The sequence below is a fragment of the Hyperoodon ampullatus genome, assembly GCF_949752795.1.
Source record: "Hyperoodon ampullatus genome assembly, chromosome: 7".
NCBI classification, from domain to species: Eukaryota; Metazoa; Chordata; class Mammalia; order Artiodactyla; family Ziphiidae; genus Hyperoodon; species Hyperoodon ampullatus.
In genome coordinates, this window is record NC_136920.1 from 66973251 (window position 1) to 66979243 (window position 5993).

General features: G+C 43.1%; 1 pseudogene across 1 annotated transcript; it reads left to right on the forward strand.

Annotated features, from left to right (window-relative positions):
* The first annotated feature begins 5128 nt into the window (after positions 1-5128).
* On the forward strand, positions 5129-5665 carry LOC307056150 (ferritin light chain-like; annotated as a pseudogene). Its single transcript has one exon. The product of its transcript is annotated as a ferritin light chain-like (transcript).
* The last annotated feature ends 328 nt before the right edge of the window (positions 5666-5993 follow it).

The following is a 5993-nucleotide window of genomic DNA, read 5'->3' on the forward strand; positions in this document are numbered from 1 at the left end:
ATGAGATATCATCTCACACCAGTCAGAATGGCCATCATCAAAAAATCTAAAAACAATAAATGCTGGAGAGGGTGTGGAGAAAAGGGAACACTCTTGCACTGCTGGTGGGAATGTGAATTGGTACAGCCACTATGGAGAACAGTATGGAGGTTCCTTAAAAAACTACAAATAGAACTACCATATGACCCAGCAATCCCACTACAGGGCATATACCCTGAGAAAACCATAATTCAAAAAGAGTCATATACCAAAATGTTCATTGCAGCTCTATTTACAATAGCCTGGAGCTGGAAACAACCTAAGTGTCCATCATCGGATGAATGGATAAAGAAGATGTGGCACATATATACAATGGAATATTACTCAGCCATAAAAAGAAATGAAATTGAGCTATTTGTAATGAGGTGGCTAGACCTAGAGTCTGTCATACAGAGCAAAGTATGTCAGAAAGAGAAAGACAAATACCATATGCTAACACATATATATGGAATTTAAGGAAAAAAATGTCATGAAGAACCTAGGGGTAAAACAGGAATAAAGACACAGACCTACTTGAGAATGGACTTGAGGATATGGGGAGGGGGAAGGGTAAGCTGTGACAAAGCGAGAGAGTGGCATGGACATATATACACTACCAAACGTAAGGTAGACAGCTAGTGGAAAGCAGCCGCATAGCACAGGGAGATCAGCTCGGTGCTTTGTGACCGCCTGGAGGGGTGGGATAGGAAGGGTGGGAGGGAGGTAGAGACATTAGGGAAGAGATATGGGAACATATGTACATGTATAACTGATTCACTTTGTTATAAAGCAGAAACTAACACACCATTGTAAAGCAATTATACTCCAATAAAGATGTAAAAAAAAAAAAACTCACAGCAAATCTTTAGCTATCTACTAAGAAAAGAGAGATTCAGATTCTGCCAAAGATTAACCAGTGGAGCCAGGATCTGGATCAGAACTGTCTGATTTCAAGTTCATGCTCTTTAAATGCAATGTAATAGTGTTCTTTTTCGTTGGTTCCTAACTAGCCAGTGACTTGGGATCATTCCTGTGAAGGCGGAAGGGCTTCTCTAATCCCTGTGCCCACCTCTGCAGCTCCTTTGCGTGGAAGGGGGCTTAGTTATGGTCCCATACAGATCCATGGGGACTCCAGAAACTGATAGACTGCAGAGCAGGAAGAAGCCTGTGATGTCATTCAATCCATCCCCTGCTTTATCAATGAAGAATGAGTTACTTGCACAAGGTCACACAGGAAGAGGGGAGCAGTACTGAATCTGTTCTCTACCCAGCACTGCCTTAAGCCAGAAAAAAATCTGAAATTTGCTAGTTGATCTGTTTTATTTAGCAAATTCTTTAGCAGACTTAAGCCATTTATACAAAATCAGGAGATTAATCTTTGTTAATCAAACACAGTCTGACACCATACAAAATAGCTGAGGGTAGGTCTGTCATGCAAACATCCTCCAACTTTAATTACCAAATTGCTGGAATGATGGCCAGCCCCTCGCATTTATCACAAGAAATATTAAACTTCTTAGATAACGTATTTTCTATGCCAATGTTTTGAACAATAAGAAGAAAGGGAAAAGGTAATCTGTTCTTGTCACAAGAATTTTTACATAAAAAAAGGAGAGACACATCAAATTTCTACATCCATCCCCCAGACCGTAAATGTGGTGTTTCTCCATAATAGCATCCACCTTCTCTCAATCACCAGCTCTGGGGCATAACCACCTGGCTGGCATCTAGGGCAAATGTACTCTGCCATGCTGGCTTTCTCTGTCCCAGAACACAGTCCGAGTTTCTTAAGAGCATCAATCAGGCAAAACGTTAACAGAATTGAGACAGCAACGTGACGACAAGGCTGGTAGTGACAGGTGTGATTTCATGAAAAGAGTCAAAGATCCAGTTCCAGACCCAACTCTGCCTCTTAGAAACAGTACAACCTTGGGCAGATTCCTTTAGCCTTCTAAAACTCAATTTCCCCGTCTTTAAAGCAGGAGAAATAATTGCCTGCATGACAGGCTGTGAGGCTTAAACAAGATGACTGTTGAGAAAATGCACAGCCCAGAGGCCAACATATAGTAGGGGCTTAAATCTTTTTTTAAACTGAAAGTGTATGGCAAATAATTTTCTTCCCTCTAAAATTGATCTGGTGATAATCTATTCCTTCCTTTATTCATATACAAATAAGGAAGGAATTGAGAATATCATGGGTTCTAGCATGGCCAATCTTTGTTCTAATGCTGCCACCTGCTGCTGGACAGCCAACATCCCATGCTACTATTTCAAGGGGGTGCCCTGAAATACATGAGGGAGTCTATGGGGTGCAACTAGACAAATCCCTCCCCAGCACACTTCCCTTCATCTCTATCCTTCAGATCTGGATCAAGGGCACACCTGACTTATCTGACCCTGGGGTTACAACCAAATTTCCTTGGCAGGAGGGACTTTGCAGACAGAGGATGACACTTTCCTAATAGTTCGCATTTTCCAACACTGGGAACATGAGGACAGCCCTGGGCTGAGCCACACCGAAGTCAAAAACTTGTATGCATAGCACGGGGAGATCACCTCGGTGCTTTGTGGCCACCTAGAGGGGTGGGATAAGGAGGGTGGGAGGGAGGCTCAAGAGGGAGGGGATGGGGGATATACGTATACATATAGCTGATTCACTTTGTTATACAGCAGAAACTAACACAACATTGTAAAGCAATTATACTCCAATGAAGATGTTAAAAAAAAAAGTAGTATGCAGCCTGCAGACGTGTTTCACTGAAACTACATAATGTTGGCCCATTATATGTTTCATAAAATTCAAATTATCCACCAATGCTTAAATATCGGATTTCACCTGAAAATGTGAACTTTCAGATTGTTAAAAAAATCTAAGGATATGGCAACACGGGACCCACAGTTAGCGGGAGCTGAGTAGCAAACGTCCCTTTAGCCTGGAGCATTACCTCCAGGTCCCACTGCATCTCCTGCTTGGCCTGCCTCACTTAGTAAGGGTACCTTGTTGACCCCTGGCCCGGCTCTGCACAAACTGTCGTCTCCCTAATCTCAACCACAAACCCTGTAGAGAGTAGGATGGCTAAATAGAGTAGGATTGATCTACGTTTTCAAGTAATAATAATTAGTAATTACCAAGCATTTAGTCTACGTCAGGCACAAAGAAGAGCATTTTGACCCTCACTTTTGAACTCAAAGATATTTTCATCCCATCATGCATTTAGATCTGACATCCTTGCTCTATGTATTTGCTTTGTGCTCTGGGCCAAGAAATATAAAGTCACTAACACATCCAATTCATAATAAATATTACTTGCAGAAATAATCTATCCAAAACAAAAATTGCAATGGCAAAAGCTTCAAACAGGAAAATCTATTATTGATTTTTAAATGACTAAAAGAATCACATCTTTTAGGTATTACTGAAAACAGTAAAATTTGAACTCAAAATTTTGATCTGATAATTTGATCCAGGGGAATTGTACTTATGAAAAGTAATGGCCTTGGAAATGTCCCAGCAGTCCAGCAGTTAAGACTCAGAGCTTGGACTTCCCTGGTGGCCCAGTGGTTAAGAATCCACCTGCCAATGCAGGGGACACAGGTTCGAGCCCTGGTCTGGGAAGATCCCACATGCCGCAGAGCAACTAAGCCCATGTGCCACAACTACTGAGGCTGCGCTCTAGAGCCTGTGAGCCACAACTACTGAGCCTGCATGCCACAACTACTGAAGCCTGTACACCTCGAGCCTGTGCTCTGCAACAAGAGAAGCTGCTACAATGAGAAGCCCGTGCACCACAACAAAGAGTATGCCCCGCTCACCGCAATTAGAGGAAGCCTGGGCGCAGCAACAAAGATGCAATGCAGACAAAAATAAATAAATTTAGGAAAAAAAAAAAGACTCAGTGCTTTCACTGCCAGGGGCCCTGGTTCCATCCCTGGTGGGGGGAACTAAGATCCCACAAGCCTTGCGGTGCGGCCAAAACAAAAGAAAAACAAACAAACAAAAAGTTATGGCCAAAAAGAAAACTCACAGTAGCAAAAGTTATAACCAGTCAAGCTCGGTAGGAAAAAAATTGCTAATTAGTTGAGTCTTTGTTGAAAAATATATATGAAAAAAAATTGACCTTCATACAAATAATTTCAGTAAAATAAAAATTTTAATTGGAAAAAGAAGTAAATATATTGCACAGAAAATTGTTGATGACATTATATTTGGTTTACTAACTTCCCCTCTCTATGCAATACCACAGAAAACTCATGTCAATAACCTAGCATGAATCTGACCATGTATTTCTCCATATTTATATAATCTCACACCTTCATATTCAGAGTGGGGGAAGCTTTTCATTGTTTCTCTTACAAAAATTGAATCATATTATCTTTTCTTGACTTTTTAAAAAAATAGTTCTTTATTTATTTATTTTTTGGCTGCATGGGGTCTTTTTTTTTTAAGATTTTTAGAAATCCCATGTAATGTCTGAAACATTTATATTAACATATTTTCATACAAATAACCCAAAGAAAGTTTAGTATTAGTTGGTTTTTTGTTTGTTTTTTTATACTGCAGGTTCTTATTAGTCATTAGTTTTATACCCATCAGTGTATACATGTCAACCCAATCGCCCAATTCAGCTCACCACCATCCCCACCCACTGCCGCTTTCCCTCCTTGGTGCATGGGGTCTTTGTTGTGGCACGCGGGATCTTTCGCTGCGGCGTGCAGGCTCAGTAGTTGCACCCGAGGCATGTGGGATCTTAGTTCCCCGACCAGGGACCGAACCAGCGTCCCCTGCATTGCAGACAGATTCTTAACCACTGGACCTCCAGGGAAGTTTTCTCTTATAAAAATTGAATCATATTATCTACATTTCTAGCACCTTGTTTTTCTCACTTAACAATATCTTAGTCTTGCAGTGCACTCGTCAGTCCTCCGGCTCTGTCTCTTGCTTCCACGGTGTTTGGCCAGATTAGACTCAGCAACGCCCCTTCCTCCAGCCTGCAACCACCCTCCAACCCTTTTTCCAGTCACAACCTTGGGAACCAGCCACTCAGCTATCCTCGGCCTCCGGGACCAGCTAACACCATTTTCTGAGCTTAGCTCCTTATTACCCGTTAACATGAGCTCGCAAATTCGTCAGAATTTTTCCCCTGGGGTGGAGGCCGCTGTCCATCGCCTGGCCAACGTGCCCCTGCGGGCCTTCTACACTTACGTCTCTCTGGACTTCTATTTTGACCGTGACAATGTGGCTCTGGAGGGCATGGGCCACTTTTTCCCTGAATTGACAGAGAAGCACGAGGGTGCCGAGCGTCTCTTGAAAATGCAAAACCAGTGTGGCTGCCACGCCCTTTTCCAGGACGGGCAGAAGCCATAGCAAGATGAGTGGGGTAAAACCCAGGACGCTGTGGAAGCCGCCGTTCTCAGGGAGAAGAGTCTGAACCTGAACCTGAACTAGGCCCTTCTGGATCTGCATGCCGTGGGTTCTGCCCGCGCAGACCCCCACCTCTGTGACTTCCTGGAGAGCCACTTCCTAGATGAGCAGGTAAAAGCCGTCAAGAAGATGGGCGATCACCTGACCAACCTCCGCAGGCTGGCTGGTCCCCAGGCTGGGCTGGACGAATATCTCTTTGAAAGGCTCGCCCTCAATCGTGACTAGTGAGCCTCTGGAGCCCAGCGGCCTCTGAGGAGCCCCTCTGGAGTCAGGGCTTCTGCCTGCAGCCCCGTCTCTGCAGCTTCTCACAGCTTTTTAACCGCCCTGGAGCCCTCTCCCAAGCCTTGGACCAAATGGGAAAAATAAAGCTTTCTGTAGCCAAGAAAAAAGAGAGAGAGAACAAAAAAACACAGTATCTTAACAGATATCCTTTCAAATCAGGATGGGTTCATTTGTATAAAAGAAAGTCTTCAAGAGGGAACGCTAGGTTGAAGAAAAGATATATTTTTATTTTTAGAAGAAGTTGCCGGATCTCTTTCCAAAAGGACTGAAA